The sequence below is a fragment of the Ruditapes philippinarum genome, unplaced genomic scaffold (genome assembly GCF_026571515.1).
Source record: "Ruditapes philippinarum isolate M1 unplaced genomic scaffold, ASM2657151v2 ctg4738_1_1_1_1, whole genome shotgun sequence".
Taxonomy (NCBI): domain Eukaryota; kingdom Metazoa; phylum Mollusca; class Bivalvia; order Venerida; family Veneridae; genus Ruditapes; species Ruditapes philippinarum.
The window spans coordinates 1-18,787 of NW_026854537.1; the positions used below are offsets into that span (position 1 = coordinate 1).

The following is an 18,787-nucleotide window of genomic DNA, read 5'->3' on the forward strand; positions in this document are numbered from 1 at the left end:
TTGCCGTGATTGCTGTTGTCATATGCACTTTTGAATGTTACCAACACAACACATACATAAAGTTCTCAAAAAGTCCATGAATTAGTCAACATTACGACCGGTCACGAACCTATAAAAATACGGTATATCGTGGAAATTGTGCTCTTTGGTCACGTGACTGATAATTTGCCCCTTTAGTAATGTCTGTCCATATAAAACCGCATCTTGTCTGTATTTACACAAACCCGCCTCTAACAGCCAATCACAAAATGATCTTCCGGTGAAAACTTGTTCGTACTTCTTCAGTCGATGCCTGAGAAATACAAATGCATGAAAATTTACACAAACTCTTATTTGCAGTTCATTAAATCTGTTGTTGTTTTGTTCGGTTTTTTTTTTTGTTGTTGTTTTTTGTTGTTGTTATTTTCGATGGCATGCTGTAATAAGAATGTCATAAAAATCAAATTTTCTTCAAAGTTGAGATATTCAAGAGAAGAAATGATCAAGCTAGCGATTTACTCTTTTTACCAAGAAAATTTCTGGTTGTCGCTTCTTTTAAACATACACATGTGTTATATTGTTTAAAAAAAGTTTATACACCTATTTTGTTTTATGCATTTTACTGATCGTTCAAGATTGTTCAGTTGACAGCCATTATATCAGACACGCTTGAAGAAGTTGTGCCAGTTTTGAGCTTATGCAATTCAAATTGTTGTTAGAATATTTGATCTTACATGAGCTCATAAAATATATATGACACTATAATACACTAAAAATCAACATTTTTATAGGTACCGGTATTAGGGACAACCAGCTGATGTTCAAGATGTTCTTTAAAACCTGTTAATTCTAATTTGCTTCGCAGCATACTTGTTTGGTTTTTCTTGACAAGTCAAATACTTGAACTACTGTTTGCTTAACTCTTTGCCAGCTAGCAGCAATAAATTCTACCCACGTGACCAGTGCAGACCAAAATCAATGTATGTACTTTACCTGTTTAGTTACTACATAATTTGAAATTTCACAAAGCTATTGAATGGTTAACTCAATATTAACAGATAGGCAAGTCCATTTAATATCTTTATCATTACTATACTAATGGCATTCTTACTTTCTGTTTAAAACAATATCTTTCGTACACCTGTCCAAATGATATTTGACAAACTGGTCACAAAGGTGTTTTTCTTCCTCCGCTGCACCGATATGAACATTTTCTACATCGTATACCAGTTTACGCGATCTTAAATAAAGTTCAAGATTGCATTTTACTTAGTTTAATAATAGTCCAAGAGATGGCGGGGTTTTATTGCAACCTACCATATCACAAAAAGAAACATTGCCATTATAAAGCATGTTGTTTGTAGTTTCTAAAAACCCATTTCTTAAATAACGCAGCCCGGGCAAAAGTACAAAAATTTAAGATGGCCGCCAATATGGCCGCTATAAATTACCAATTACTATATAATTTTTGTTTCTTGATTTTTTACATACGAATTTTGTACAAAGTAGTTTTTATTGCACAACATCAGATAAAATATGACTAATTTATGATTTAATCAAGCAAAAATGAGAATTATATGGTATACTTTAAAATTATCACTATCAATTTACCAAAAAAGTGGTAAAAAATAGCATTTTTTGACAATATGATTACTTTCGTTTTTCCGTATTTGCACAATATAAACGAAAGTGCATTTAAAGTGTGTGTACTTTATCAATTTAACATAGCTAGACAAGTTAAGCATAAAAATTCATTATCTGAGCATTTATGATGTAAGAGTAGAGCTTCAAAAGTGGGTGGGGTAAAATTACCGAAAAAAATATTTAAAATTGCAATGTTCCCAAAACATGCCTTTACATTATAATTTCAGTTTTAATGTATAGGAAATTGTGTTTTAATTGTATGTTCTTTATCATTTGAACATTTCTTGATAAGTTAAGCATAAAAATTCATTACCTGACGCATTTATATCAGAAGAGTACATCATCAAAAGTGGGTGGGGTTAAATAACCCCCAAGAAAGCATTTTCAAAATTAATGAGCGCCTAAAACTTGCCCTTATTTTACAATTTTAGTGCAATAATCATATATTAATTGAATTTTGTGGTAAGATATATAAAAATGTATTACATTTAAGAAGAAAAGAAACATCATGTCATAGCAACCTTTAAAATTATCAAAGATCTCAACATACCATGAACAAAGCAGTATAAAAACAAAAAGCATCTTTTAAAAGTGCAAATACAATCTTAATAATAGTTCTTGAATCAAAGTGTCTGTAAGCATCCCTATAGGTATTGATATTTTTATAGAAAATATACATATTTCACCAACATTAATGTTAACTACACTCTACTTATATAACAAAGTACAGACTTTGAATTTACAACCACAACTTAAATGACATAGATAATTTTTTTACAAGTAATTTAACTTAAAACTGTCTCTGAAATGAAGAATACAATTTTGTTGCCTAGCAACCAATGACAATTTATGTTTTTTTTTCAAAATTTCCAACTTTTTCAGGGATATTGGAGATTAAGTTACAAAATAGCAAATATAAATAAAAACTTAAGAACAATACCATAAATAATGTTTAACTTGACAGGAATTTTGGTTGCTTAGCAACCATGGAATTCTCATTGATTATATTGCTTCTTTTAACATATTTACTCTGCACAAATATCAAAGTCGCAAATTGAACTGACATATCATTGTTATGGATAAAGTATTTTTTATATTCTACAACTATAAAATGTTTAAAATATGACAGCAAGTACTGAAGCTTGTTACTTTACTTTTTCCAATACAATATAATTGTTTACACAGTAGTTTTCTATCTAGGTCACAGCTTAAATTAAGATTTAGCCACACAAGCAACAAAAATTGTGTATATATATTGAAATCAACACCTGTACAGACAGGGTTACTGCTAATTAACTCATAAAATACATAGCCTAAATACAATTCTATAACTTTAAGTAACTAGTCATCTTGTATCCAAAAAGAATATAGGCAACCATTTATAAAATGAGCAAATAGGGCAGTTCTTCAAAACTTGCAGTGTTATACAACCATAATCCATACACCTGTTAATATAGCATAAGTCCTTAAATTGAGGCATTAGAGCAGCAGTTATGCAACAAACACTTGCAGTGTTATTTTATGAAGCATTAAGGTAATCATCTCACATCTACTTGTTTCATCTTTAAGCTATATTTGAAATATAAAGAATCCATGACATGATCACTATGTTATAGGAACTCCACTTATATTTAGAGTAATAGACTGCTCTTTCTCTTTCCACCTTTTTCACATTATTGTCAATATCCAACTTTATTTCTGTTTTTGGGACAACTGGTTTTCGACATACAAAATATCTTTAGCTATGTCAGATTTAAAAAACTGCCCAATTTGCTCAAATAAATACCATTGTCTTGCGGCATCAAGACCTTCACATTTTTTTTTCATCCGGTAAAAGATCTCTGGGAGGCATTTGTTTTGGTAAATTTATTTTAACCTCCTCAGAGTTAAAATATTCTTTACATGTTATTACACCTGGCCCAATTGCACTAGCAAAAAAGTGGTGGTACTTTGATAATTGTTTGGGAGGTTAAAAATACCTCTCCAGATATAATTTCCACTAGAAGTAAGCAACAGGTTTTTTCCAGATAAGTTGTGGAATATTGTGTCCATGTCTTGATGAGTTCAGGACAGTACTGGCAACCTGTTGCATTGTTTCAGTGTCTGAGTCACGCCATTTCACAATTCCAGATACCAGAGTGCCAATCTGGAGCAAATTGTGTATGCCCCGCGACAAGCATGCTGAGTGGGACACTTTCATGAAGTCCTAAAATACATACAAAATAGAATTTTAAAAAAATGTCAACATAATAAATATGATTAAATCAAAATTATTTTATGTTTTTTTTATTGTTTTTTTATATTGATTTCTAAGCTTCAATAAATAATTTTTTTCTTGTTTTTTTTTTATTGATTTCTAAGCTTCAATTAATAACAATTAGGATGGTGTTTCTGCCAACAAGATGCTATGAAGCTATAATAATGTGTCAGGCAACAAATTATAAATAGTCAAAACTTTTACTTACCTGTCAATGTTCTCCATATTGCATACCAAACCACCACATTATTTTTTTGTCCGGTTGCATTATCAAAATGTATCTGAATTAAAATTAAGAAAAACTGTTTAGACTGTTTAAATTTCAGTAAATACACTTTTCTTTACTGACTTAAAAACATACTTGCATTAAGTGGTTTTTTTTTCAACACAACCATTTGACACAGGGTAGTTCTAGATATGACTTAAGAAAATAATAACTTCGGTTTACAGTCAAGCCAATAATATACTTTCATTTATACAAAAAAGAAAAATGATAGTGTTTGTTTATACCAGTCAGCAACTATCAACATCCCAGTTTTCACAGAAAAATCATGATTAGTAAAATACTTATTATTGTTCAATTTATGTCATAAAATAGTTGTTTTTTAGCTGTTTCATAAACTGCTAAAAGAATAATACATGTATATACCTGAGCATGTTTTTCTCCTATGTCATAATATTTTAAGTAGTGGTGTGCCATTGACACAACACTCAGCTCCTTTCCTAGTACAGTCAATAAGGTAAAATGCCTGTTTACCTGAAAAATGTAACCATGTAAAATAAAAAAAAATAAAAACTATACGCTTTCCAAAGTACCTTGTTCATTATGAACAATGGATATGAAATCTTATTAAAATATTCTAAAAGTAATAATGCAAATTTTAAGTCCAATTTTACACTCAAGTACAGTAACATTTTACTGACAAGTAAATTTCTATCACAACAAAATTTTAATCTTATTAAAAATAGTAATAATAAAAGTTATGATGATAATAATGAAATTTATTGTAAAGGAACATATCTGCAATTATAGATTACATTTATGATATTAAATAAAAAAAATGCATATGAAAAAGATATATGAAATGTTATTGTAAAAACTAACCTGATACCTCTGCACAAACACCAAACTCGTTGCATTTTCTTGGTGTCCTAAAATATATTGGACCAACTTGTTGAGAGTGATGGGGGTAGTGCACTTGTTAGGCATAATTCCAAGAGTAGTAGTACTCTACAGCAAGAGTGCAGGATGGATTACCTGAAATGTACAGTAATCAAATATAAATTATGTATCATTGATAGTTTTGACAATTTATATAACGTTTTCATGAAGTTCTCAAATTTTGCTAAAAAAGGCATCTGTCACTATGATTCATTATTTTTTAAATATATATTTATTGTAGAAAGCTGTCATAAGGCTTTGACTTTTTTTATCAAAATATCAATTAAAAAAGAGATTAACACAAGTACAAGCTTACAAACATATTGGTACACGTGTATTTCAAAACTTCTTTTTCACTGTTTATTATTATTATGTTCGACAATTTTTTATTAAAAGATATATATGAAGAAATTAAATTTCTTGAACTAACGAGTTCTCTTAGGGGCAATGAATGAAATTTTGAAAGTGTTAATTTGCAGACTCAGGTTTATTGAGCTTTGTTTTGAGAATTTATGGAAATAGGAACATCTCTATATTCTTGATTTTAAACATCTGAAAAATTCAACTAGCTTAAACATTTTCCGTTGCATATTCTGTTATAAATTTCTTGATTTGATTCCTCTGATCAAATGTCAAGCTATTTGGTGATGGTTTTGACTTTTTACCATGAACACGGGGACCAATTTCGTCTTTGTCAAGTGACTTAACAATTCGTCCCAAAGTATTTTTGACACATTATGGGAAAAGCAAAATAACGCTCTGCAAACCTTTTCACCCATGATGTAATATACTTGATATGCCCTTTCTCGACATTTTGCGTTTTTACCACTAGCCCGTGTAAGCTCACTTTATCATCTATGAGAAAACAGCTGCGACTTTATTGCAATATATCTCTTTCATCACAAGTCATTTCACAGCATCTCTGACGATATTGAATGACCTCATTAAAGTCTACTTTTTGGGAGCATTGAGTACCATTATATATTTCATTACAGCCACAGGATTCAGTCTGAAGTTTAGCAACTTTTTCCTCCTCTACAATATCTATGCAACGTTTTTTCTAAAAATACAGTCTCTTCTATGTCATTGCTTTTTTCCATACACTCATCATTTAGTTCATCATCATCATCATTATCATAATCATCCCTATCATCACTAAATTCATGTTCGATAACTTCATCATCAACATTCCACTACACATATGATGTCTAACAACTTCTAATTATTTATTTCCTTTAATGCAAAAAATATCCGAAACTTCAACTTTCCCCTCTAGTTATATAGTATCACAACACTAAAAAGGGAACCTTTCACAAATGGCCCAAGTTCATTGTTACTGCACATGCAAGTTAGGCATGTCAATTCTCTCTTTCTAGTTCCTTTTTTCCATACTGGATCCTTTTTATAGAAGACTACCTAAGAATGCTGCAGACAAAGTCTTGTAATAATTCATCAAATAGTTCAGTATAAGTTGATCTTTAAAGATTTTCTATTTTTAGTTCTAGCGGCCCTTAAAAAAGGCATATTGGTTCACTTTTCAAAAATCATGAATCAGTAAATCACTGCAAATTCTGGTTTCTTCAATAAAAAACTTGTTCAAATGTTAAAATACTTAACATGACAATAGGACGCATTGACGACTAAAACGTTCTGTTATTAAAAGTGGCCTAGTGGATTCTGATGTTTTGTTTTGAAAGTAAGGCTGTAAGTATGTGGTCGCCTCCGTGGTCGAGGGGTTAGAGTCGATGACTTCTAATCCAGTTACCTCTCTGGCGTGCTTTCGATCCCCGGGAGATGCTTTGGTAGTTTAGCGCGGAGGAAGGTAGTCTAGTACTGGTGTAACTCCAGGAACAATGGTTAGGAAACTACCCGCCTATATGACTGAAATACTTTTGGAAAAAGGCGTAAAAGGAAACAAACAAACAAACAAGTTAAGAATACTTGTGTTATTTACAAACTGGACAACCCACAATTCAAAAAATATAGTTTATGCTTTATAAAGCGTCATACGTTGAAATACTTATTTAAGAGTGACGCCCTCGGTCACATGAATTCTGTGTGTTATTTACACCTGACCTTTAAAATTTATTTTTATATTAATTTCTCGTTTAGGGCACAAACTTACTTTTACTTGGGGACCATACGCTGCTTTTTATGGAATGGCACGAAAGTGAAGCATTGGAAAGCAATCTATCAAAAATATGCTTGAATTATAAGGCAAGATGTTATAATTGCAGTAGCTTTACATTATTATTATAGTAATTATATATTCCGTAATGAATAGTTTAATATAAATAATATTCTTGAAGATTATTAGAGATGTAGGTGGTTTGCCAAACACATTGCTAATGTCTTTTGTCTGTAAAGTTATGCTTTTGCGAATCTTTACAGTACTGAAAGATTTATGAATTGTGCTATAGGTAAAGTTCATCAGGTTGAGTTATGTCTTTAAACAAACAAAGCTTTAAATATGTGTACAGTTTAATAATAAAAGAATTGGTGTTTCTCCTCAGCAATCTGAGTGTTATTATGTGAACCAATAAATCACGAGTTTAATTATAAATATATTGTATTACTTGCAGACGATATCATATTACTTTTGCCTGTGCTGTTACTATTTATAAATAAGAGCATGCCTCTATAGATTCAGTTTATTGCAATCCTGGGTCAGACATTTTTTTACCCATTTTTTTTACCCATGGTATGTCTTATGTAGCACTTAAGTTCGAACACTGGAAGGTTTGCATTTATATGCATTTGCACCATCCAAAGTAATAGCCGATCAAAAGGTGATTGCTTTTCATCAGGAATTTCTAAACCGGTGTAAAAAAATTAAGAAACGTACCTTAAATAAACATTCTCGAATATGATGAAGTTATTAATATTGCAGTTTTCATTATACGAGGATTGATCAAAAAGTTTCCAGCCCGATGTACTTCCGGTAGTCAGAGAAACCAACTAATGGTCTTACTTTACAACGTCATCGCCCTCTACACCAGTGCACCTTGCCCAGCTGTGCTGCAACTTGTTTAACCCTACAAAATAGAAATCTCTTTTCTTGTCCTCAAAGAACTCATTGACCGCCTCCATGACACTTTCATTCTTTCAAAACGTCTACCACGAAGCTTGGTCTTTAGTTTCGGAAACAGGTAGAAGTCAAGGTCACAGCATGACCTTGCAGGATTATCGTGTCCGGCCCATAACTTTGATATTTTAAGTCGGTTTTTAAAACTATTTGACAGAAATGATCACCATATTGAGACGACGTATCGCGCGCAACATTTGGGGTTTTTTTTACACTTTTCGCTTTGTCTGTGACATAACTCTAACACTACAAGAGGTATACCTTCCTGTGTCCAAAACCTATGCGGGGAACATCACCCGGTTCAACCGGCCCTTGTTTTACATTGCAAACAGTTTATATTCCACACCACTATAATTCCCCGGAAATAAATATAAACCTTTCAATTATAAAAAGTCATCAAATTTACCTGAACATTTCAAAGACAAGTTTCTAGCAATTAAGGAAGAACATAAACATTTTATTCATATTGATACGGACGGTTCAAAAGAAGGTTGCAAAGGATGTGCGGCTGTATTTAAAAATAATTTTACATCTAGTATGAGGTTACCATGCGTCAATTTTTACTGCTGAAGCAAAAGCTATCGATTTAGCATTGTCATACATAGCACAGCATACCTATTATAAATTTGTGATATTTTCTGACTCGCTTTTCGTTTTTCAATATTCATTAAAAATAAAAAATCTGACAATATCATGATAAAAAAACTTCTTTTACGATTTCATGATATACTTAAAACAAAATCTGTTAAATTATATTGGATTCCAAGTCATGTAGGTATACGAAGAAATGAAAAAGTAAATGCCTTAGCTAAACAATCATTAAATTTTCAAAAAAACTGACTTATTGTTACCTGCTTGTGATTTGAGACCGGCTATAAATAAACTCGTATCATCTGAATAGAAAGCAAATTGGGACAATGCCGTTTTTAATAAACTTCACTATATAAACCCATCTCTTGATGTGTCACCATCTCTGTCTCTGTCAAACCGCCGTGATCAAACAGTTCCTCTTCGATGTCGAATTGGACACACTAAAATTAGACACTCTTATCTCCTCACAAATGACAATGCCCCTTTCTGCGTTGGTTGTTATGAAAATTTTACTGTCAAGCATTTCGTTCTTGAATGTCTTGATCTTTCACATGCCCGTGAATTCATTCAAAGAACTCTTTCATACAATTCCATCAAAAAACATCATTGATTATTTGAAAGAGATAGCTTGTATTCTAGGATCTAATTTGCTCATTTTAATTGTTATTTACAAAGTTTAACATAACATTTTAAGCCTATTATAGCATTCGGCACGATATGACCAGTTATGTGTTGACGTGCCGTAAAATCCAAACAAACAAAACACCACCTAGCACCAGCTTAAGCTGAATTAACAGGATAAAACCAAAATAGATCACGTTATAAAGACACCATATCTCATATCTACATCTGACAATTTACTTAAAGTGACATTATGCCCATCCATGGGTATATAGTGAGTGAACTGGTGAAGGTCGAAATAAGTTTTCCTTTTGCCATAATTCGTTTTAATTTAATAATCAAGCTCACATTAACAATAAATAACGCACAAACAAAATTTCTGTAAATATCCATTAAAATTTACCTGTAACGCTAAGTTAATAAAAAGAGTGGGCAGTCTTTTTATATTTTAGCCAGATTTATAATTTTATCCTAAACATTATCCAATATCAACTGTTGGTCAAACACCATTTTGATTGTCAATCTTTTGAAATATAAAGTCAATTCAGCTCAACTTGACTATAAAATATGAGCATTATTTCTCTCACAGATCTGTCATAAACACAAATTTTTCTATTATGGTGATATGTTTATAAAGGAAGATATTCTCCTATATTTGAAGCACTTGTATAAAATTCCCGTCTCTTCTATTACAAGCGTAATAAAAAGTTCAGATGAGGTGAAACATATGTAATTAAACTTTTAATAAGTATTTTTAGATGTTTTCAGCAGCTTAACCAGGATATTGAAGTGTAGATTCTCCACGATGTTCATCTAAGTCAGTCTGTAAATTCCGTCCGATTAAAGTTTTATTTTGAATTCAGAAATAAATAATTTCAAAGTTTTCCAACGAGTTTTGGTATAAAATCAATTGAGTATTCAAATAGGATAAGAAATTGCATCGTCGGATCTTTCATGCAAACTTTCACTTACAATCATGTACGTTTATCAGGTTCATTATTTCATGGTTTGCTAATATCGCTGACAGAATCTTAATTTGTTGTGCGTCTAATGCACTCTTTAGTTAACGAATTTTTGTAAACCTTATTCAAAGGAAATTAAATCAAAATTCATCTTGTTTGCCAAAGTTGACAAATTTAACTGATGTAAAACAAGATATACTTTTGGATCATTTATGTTCACGCTCTTAATATCTCAATGTCAAGAAATACAAACCTACACACTGTAGCATATTTTATTGCTAAAATAGCTAAATTACAGGTAGTTTGGTATTATAGAATTTGAATGTAGGACACCTACCTCCCTCCTCACGTACACTAAAACTAAGTCTGCAATCTATACATGTATCTGGAGAAAGACTTACCGAAATATGTCTCTGTTATTTAACGCAAATGCAAAATCAACTTATACTTAATCAGCTGTATTTGAGAAATGGGCAAACATTTTTAATCAAGGCTAGCTTGTGAACATTTGTTTAATTCCTTGTAAACCGTTTTGACTTGTTTTAATTGAATTGAAGATTTCTAATTTCCTTTTTGTTATTAGAAGTGTTCCTACACTTACTATGTAACATGTAACATGTAAACATTTACTTTATGATTTCACCTTTTACCCAATGAGCATATTGCAACATATGACCGTTTTCATTGAAAAGCCTTCTGTAACAAGTTCAAACTGCTATGAAACTATGCAAAATGCTTCAATATTGATGAAACTTAGCACAAATGTTGACTAGACCATAGCCTCCTCTGTAACAGCATGCTCAGTTGTAAATTTCCTGTTACCATGGCAACGGGGGGACGTCTCAAAATTGCCAAAAAATAACTATTTTGCATTGTTTTTTCCATCAAAACTGATTTCAAAGTGCTGCAACTTCTTGGCGATGAGGGGGACTACCGCCCCCTTCAAAACCTCCAAACAGAAGGAGGCACTTCCCCCTTTTGGCAACCCTCTGATGTAACATTTTGTTGGGGGCAGCGCTGAAAGAGTGGTCACATTTTTTACAACATTTCTCAAACGAAAAACAGTGTCTGGGGCCTAAATAAGACATTTTGTCAGTGTTTGAAGCCTCAAAAAGGGGGGGGGGGCAAAAAGTCGTCAAAACACGTCTATATGAGGGGAAAGGTTAATGAAATTCGTTTAAAGGCGAATATGTTAATTCTTACATATCTCCAAACAATTAATTTGTACTAAACAACACTTATTCAGATATTGCTTGGGGACTGGACAATTTGAATTTTACAAGGACAACCTTACCCCAAAGCATACCTGTGCAACATTGTAATTTGGATCTGAACATTTCAAAAAAAGGTGTTTAATTCTATTCCTGCACTTTTAAATATCAGAACAGCTTAGAAATAGGATCTTAACAGCTTAAAAATAGGATCTAGCTCCTGAATTGTTACAAGTTTGACCCGGATGAAATTAAATTTAAATAAACTATGATGTGAAAAAGGCAGGATATGTTTATAGCTTTTTAACGGGCATCAGTCAAGATTATTTCAAAAAAGTTGTTTGGACAAATACAAAAATAAGGATTACGAATGACGTGGGGGCAAACGTACGATGAAGTAACGGACGACGAATAGTCATTCTCCCTAAAAGGTAGCATTACAACTGTGTGCTCGGTATCTTACAACTGTGTGCTCGGTATCTTACAACTGTGTGCTCTGTATCTTACAACTGAGTGCTGGGTATCTTACAACTGAGTGCTCGGTATCTTACAACTGTGTGCTCGGCATCTTACAACTGTGTGCTCGGTATCTCATTATAATGCTGAAAACAATATATACATCAAACAAAATACATTTGTAACGAAAATGTTTTTCAAACACTTCCCTCATTTTTGTTTTGTTTATAAAATTACAACATGTGATATCACGAAATGAACGCAGAAATGGTAAGTAAATTTTCTTCTGTTCAATGCTTTTTTCTAACCGCGATTTGCGTTTATGGATCACGTGTATGTGAAATACTAAGCAGCTACATTGTTAGGAAGAAAGACAAGTAGTGACTTCTGTCATTTGTCGCAACACTTTTTTAATTCGAGTTTCTCCCCCTTTCGTTAGTGTGGTCACAGTGCTAATATTTTAAATTTTCTGATGAACGAGGATCAAAACATTGTCATTGTCAAGATGCACAAGAACCGTTACTCTATCTAACGTATTTATCGAGTTATTGTCCTTTGTTACTTTTCCGATACATATTTCTTGTCTGGAGCATAATTTGAAAACCACTTGTTTGAATTAAATACGACTTCATACAATGGTTAAGAACATTAAAAGAAAGTGCAGTGCACAGGAACCATAACTCCATCTTGACTAATCACAGGGTTATTGCCCTTCATTATTTACTCTATCCAGAGTACTCTATCCAGAGTATTTATACAGTGATTGTTATTTGTTACTTTTCCTTGTGGCAGAGCATAGCATAAAATCTACTTGTTGGAATTCAATACAAGTTCGTACAATGGTCAAGGATTTTGAGATGAAGTGCATTGCACAGGAACCATAACTCTTTCTTGACTCATTTGAGAGTTACTGCCCTTTGTTACGTTTTATTGTCCAGTGCATAACTTGAAGATTAATGGTTGGAATTCAACGCAACTTCATACAATGGTCAAGCGCAGTGAAATGAAGTGCAGTGCTCAAGAACCATAACTCAATTTGGACTTGTAACATAGTTATTGCCCTTTTTACGTTTTTGTCCAGTGCACTACTTAAAAACTAATGGTTGGAATTCAATGCAACTTCATACAATGGTTAAGCGCAGTGAGATGAAGTGCAATGCTCAAAGAGAATAACTCTATTTGGACTATTTTCAGAGTTATTGCCGTTTTTTTTCTTGTCCAGTGCATAACTTGAAAACTTAGTTGGAATTAAATAAAACTTCATACAATAATGAAGCTCAATGAGAGGAAATGCAGTGTACAATAACCATAACTCCATCTTCAGTATTTGTACAGTTATTGCCTTTTGTTCCTTTTCCTTGTCAGGTGCATTACTTAAAAAAATTAATGTTTTAAATTAAATACAACTTCATACAATGGTCAAGCGCAATGAGAGGAAATGCAGTGCTCAAGAATCCTAACTCTATCTGGACTTATTAAAGAGTAATTCAATAAAACGTCACCAATGGTCAACTACAGTGAAATGAAATGCAATGTACAATAGCCACAATTATCTTTAATTATCTTTAATTGCCCTCAAGCATAGCTCTGTTTCAATTCTTTTACAAGGTATTCTGTCATGAGTAACTTCCTCGTTTCCGAAGCAATCTTGCGGGGGTATTTATCACAATTAGTGATAACTTTACTTAATTCATTTTAATAGACAATCGTGTTTCCGTTACATTATTTATTCCAACCACAAACTACCCCTAGGAGTTTATCTTGTACGTCGCCACATTTACATTAACAGGGTGGGTGTTCATGAGACATTTGCTTACGGTAACATTGGGTCATCTTATAGCCATACCCATGACTTCAAATGTATGTGCTATCGTTTTGTTATATATTTCAGTATTTGAACAATAAATCCCTACCATGTTCAAGACAAATATTCTCTCTCCTCGCCTGTTCCTAAGGTACAAAAAAAACTTATTTAACAATTTATCTTCTAATAAATACTTTTTCCGATTTAACTGCAGAAATGTGACACAATGTAACCGCATAATGATCAAAATATTGTCGAAAGGAAAAACTTTTTCTAACATATTTGCCTGGAACATAGTACTGGTTTATTATTCAAAAACTGAAAGATTTAACAATAAATTAGCAGATACCCAAGTCACCGGCAAGCCCTTAAGCGGAGGCAAATGTTACCGTCATTTAATGTCACGTGATCAACTTACTGGGCGTCGATGTCGATATAAAAAAAATCCTTAAAAATGCTACATTTAATACATGTACCGTCAGGGTCCAGTGGGACCGGCACTAAGAAATAACTTCAAATATAGTTCGAATCCATGTCCATGCAAGGCGTCTTAAGCAATGGACCTTAAAGAGCCAGATACCGTAACAATCTAATATGACAATTTAGAGATATGAGGGATGAAGTTAAAAACATATCATGTTAAGTTTCAACAAAATAATTGAACAATATCTCTAAAAAATGAGTACATATAAATTCCATAAATCGGTAAAATCTGTAACTGTAATATTTGACTTCTTATAAACGTCAGCTTCTTACATGTTGGTCAAGATTTAGGTCATTATTATACTGGACAACATATATAAGCACAAAGATAAGCATAACTTATCTAAACTGAGAGTGTGAAGAGTAAAATACTCATATATCACTGCTTAAACATAAGCACATGCAAAAGAGAGTGAGATGAGATAAATAATTTATATACCACTGCTCTTACACTAAAAGCCATGCAGAGACATACACAGTGGGAGTGAAAAAGTGAGACACTTATATACCACTGCTCACACAAGATCTAGGTCATCATTAAACTTGATAAAATATAGATAAGCATAACTCATCTTAACTGCTCAGACATGAGAGAGTAAATAAAAGACTCACATATCTCTGCTCGAACATAAGCACATGCAAAAGAGAGTGAGATTAGATATATAAACTCATATACCACTGCTCTTACACTTAAAGCCATGCAGAGACAAATACAGTGAGAGTGAGATAAGTCAGACACTTATATACCACTGCTCACACATTGATAGCAACCTTAAGCAGTAACACAAGCATAAATCGCTACTTGATTTTAGCATCAAATATAACATTCTTCAAGTCGACTTGTAAATTACAGGAAAGACTGAGACATGAGCATTACTCACTAATGGATGATTTCCATTCAAAACACCTATAAATATGTATTTAAAAATATCTCTTCTTATTTAGTTTATGAAGTATTATCACATTTCCAGCATAAAGATCAACAAAACTGTCACACTGTAAAATGATTTCTTTACTCAAATGACTTCTTGTCCAACTTGGTCTTATCTGCATGTTCATTCTTCTCTCTATCTCCATAAAAATATATAACACGTGCAAAATGGAAACAATAACAAACGTCAACCGCGCCATGGATTCTGATTGGTCAGCCGAATTACAGAAAATAGTTCATAATTGGCATTAAAACTTCTAAGAAAATATAAAGATCATCGACCATCTTGAGCGTCCGTCAGCATCCTTCATCACAAACAAGAAACAACTTAACTGAACCATAGAACTTTCAACTGGAGAATCCAAACATCGAACGCAATCCTGCCTTTAACTTTCATCTGTATCCGGTAAACAAACAGTCAAGAAACAGCAAGTCTTGAATTTTAGAACAAATAACATGGATTTACTTTAGTGGTTTTTAAGCGTGCAAGAGGTTGATCAAGGGCGCGTTCGAGCTTTTATATGATACGTTGATTGAATTGCAGGAAAGGGCTGCAGGAATCGTTGAAAACTGGAAGGTCCACAATTCCTCAGTAAAATTTTAATGAGCCAAATTTAAATAAAAATTGCATGTACATTACTCAAAGATCATGGCGCTGTATCTAAAATATTTCTACATATCTATATCAAAAATCAAAGGCCTGCATGCTCTGTGGAATTTTCTGATCTTTCCTGTATAAGTTTATTTTTATATACTATTATTCATCTTACGCAGCGACTGCGTTTAACAGTTTGTGATTGATACATATGGAATTCTGCATGCCTAGAGTTGCATGAAAAATCATTTTTCATTTTTATTACAGCCACACTTTATCCTTGCATATCGTGGCTACTTCCTTAAAAAAGACACTTCAAAAAAATGTTGCCTCGACAAGGATTTTAACCTTAGGCCTCTCACACCCTAAACAAGCGCGCTACCTCTGCACCACAGTGAAGTAATACGTATGTAGCGTGAATAAAAACAAATATATTGTAATTCTATAATTGAGAATTTTCATTTCGTATTTGTAATCCTTATTAATTTCGAGGTATTTTGTTCACGATAAACCTGTTGTTAAACACTGATGAAAATAATTTAGCGAAAATCTTCTTGCCAAAACACTCCGACATGTATATATTCCATTACTCGACAGTCAGATTTATTTGTGTACTACGCTCTGGAGTATTCGGTAATCGACATAGCTAAAAATAGCATTTTCATTGATTAAGCTTTACGGAAATAGTCGAACAATTATTAATTGGGTAAAAAAGATATTCATCCGCGAAATTTGTGATTGTAACCTCATATTTCTATTGACTAATGTAAACTTTAAATGCACTGTAATTCGTTTAATGCCTACATTAAAAATTATTCCTTCTTTTAAATTGCTGGTTTTTAAGCAGTTTTGAGTGAGAACTACTTCGCGTTGTTAGGTCTGTGAGGAAATTTTGTGTTAGACCGTGGATGTTAGCTATGTTTTTACTGATCTTGCGATTAGAAAATACAATAACAATAGACAATGTATTAATGATATTTATAGTCTGCATGATATGTTTAACCGATTCCCTGAAGGGGTATTTCATGAAAGGAATGTGCTTAACTCAAACAATTTCAGGCAAGACACCCGCTAATCATACGAAGAGCAAAGAATATTAATTACACAGATAAAATAGAACTTCTAAGTGTTGAAGCATACAACTACACCCAATGTATCTTCAGTGATCGGTGACTGATTGAATTAAACCTGTATTTTAATGTAGAACCAAGTAATTACGATATAATTTCTGTGACTAACAGCTTGCATGGCACATTTTCAGATAGGGCTGTTTTCGGACTGTATAAGATAGTTGATTCATCAATCAGTACAATACTGACATTTCTATAAAAAATGAGGAAAGTTTAAAAATATATTTTCTCGGAAACTCAGTAAAGAAAACACTTGTTTGTTATATTTCATGTTGCCATATATTAATAGCATTTTTCTTTGGTCCATAGCACACCACACACTATGTGATATTTTTTTATCTTAGGATATCTTATTTTATGCCGGCTTAATAATTTACTTCAAATCAGGGGGTGGGGCGTCCATGGTCGAGTGATAAGGGTCGTTGACTGAAACCATTTGTCCCTCAAAACTGTGGGTTCGAATCCTACCACTGTCGTTTTTTATCCCGCAAGAAAATTTGGATACTGTCGTGTGAGTAAGCTTTCTAACAATCTCTACTATCGTTGATTCTACTCAGTTGCCAGATTTTGACGAAGGGATCCCGAGGTCTTTCTCCAACAGTAAAGCTGGAACATCGCCATGTGACCAGATGTCGATGTTTTTCATAATATTCAAGGTTTATAAACACCTTTCTTGACTAAAATCTTAACATATGGAGAGTAGACATGGCAAATACCAGAGCTGTCTCTTTCTGAGGTATAGCTCTATCGCTACTTTCTTTTCCGAGCTTGTATATGTCGCTTCTTGTAAAAGTTAAAACATTTTACGGTAAAGAGTTGCCATAATTTTATTTTGGATGAAGATTGATTCAAGTTTCCAGGTGTCGTAAGGTTGGTGAATTAATGTTTGACCTGTAATTGTGGTGGCGTTTTAAAGTCATCGAATGTAGCGTTGAAATGATCTGTTTCATCACGAAAGAATTGTTTTTGTCGCATAATTTCATTTAAACAGCAAAAGTCAGTAATTAAAGAAGTAAAGATATTTTTCTTCGAGACTGTTATGCCGTGTAGGAGTTAAGGGAGGCATATCTAGCCTACATATCTATATTTATTATAAATGATATTGATTGTATACCATGACACTCATGGGTTTGTAACCTTTTGTGAATAAAGATTATTATTATTATTATTGTTATTATTATTATCATTATATTCCTTCATTTGTTTCCCTTACAATGTGCAACGATCCGGTCTATATTCTGTTGACTATCGTCGGTACATCCGACTACCGAATACCAGTTTTCTACGGAATAGGGTTAAGACCATCGTGGTTATACTTTATAATCCAGGCGACAATGGGCGGTATCGTTCTGTCGCCATAGCGTTATCGCACTGTCATCATCGCGTTATAGCACTGTCGAACTATCTCATTGTCGTCATCGCGTATTCGCTCTGTCGTGATCGCCTTATCGCACTGTTGACACCGCACTATCGTATTGGTTATCGCATTGTCGACTATCACCCTACGGTCTTATTTGGTGGCACTAAACTGCTGACGTAAAGAATATTGGAAAATAACTATACTTTTATATATAGATTTTTTGGAGTTTTATCTTTTTATTCTTTTTTCTATTTCTCTTTTGTGTACATAAAATTATTAATGATTTATAAGTAACATTTTATATCCAAAAATAGGGGAAATATTTAAAGAGTTATACATACACGGAAATTGTAATAAATTGTGCAAAACTTTGATGTAGTCGAAAGTTTTCAGATGAAAATGATGTGATGTTGATATTTTAAAAATGTAAAATGTAAAAGTAATTGTTATTATTTATATAAAAAGATAAACAAATCAAATTCATAGATCATATTAAAAATATGAACAAAAATATAA

The 18,787-nt window shown here is 32.6% G+C and overlaps 1 pseudogene; it reads right to left on the minus strand.

The window, feature by feature from the left end:
- Positions 1-3,622: 3,622 nt before the first annotated feature.
- Positions 3,623-8,132, minus strand: LOC132740395 (uncharacterized; annotated as a pseudogene).
- Positions 8,133-18,787: the final 10,655 nt, after the last annotated feature.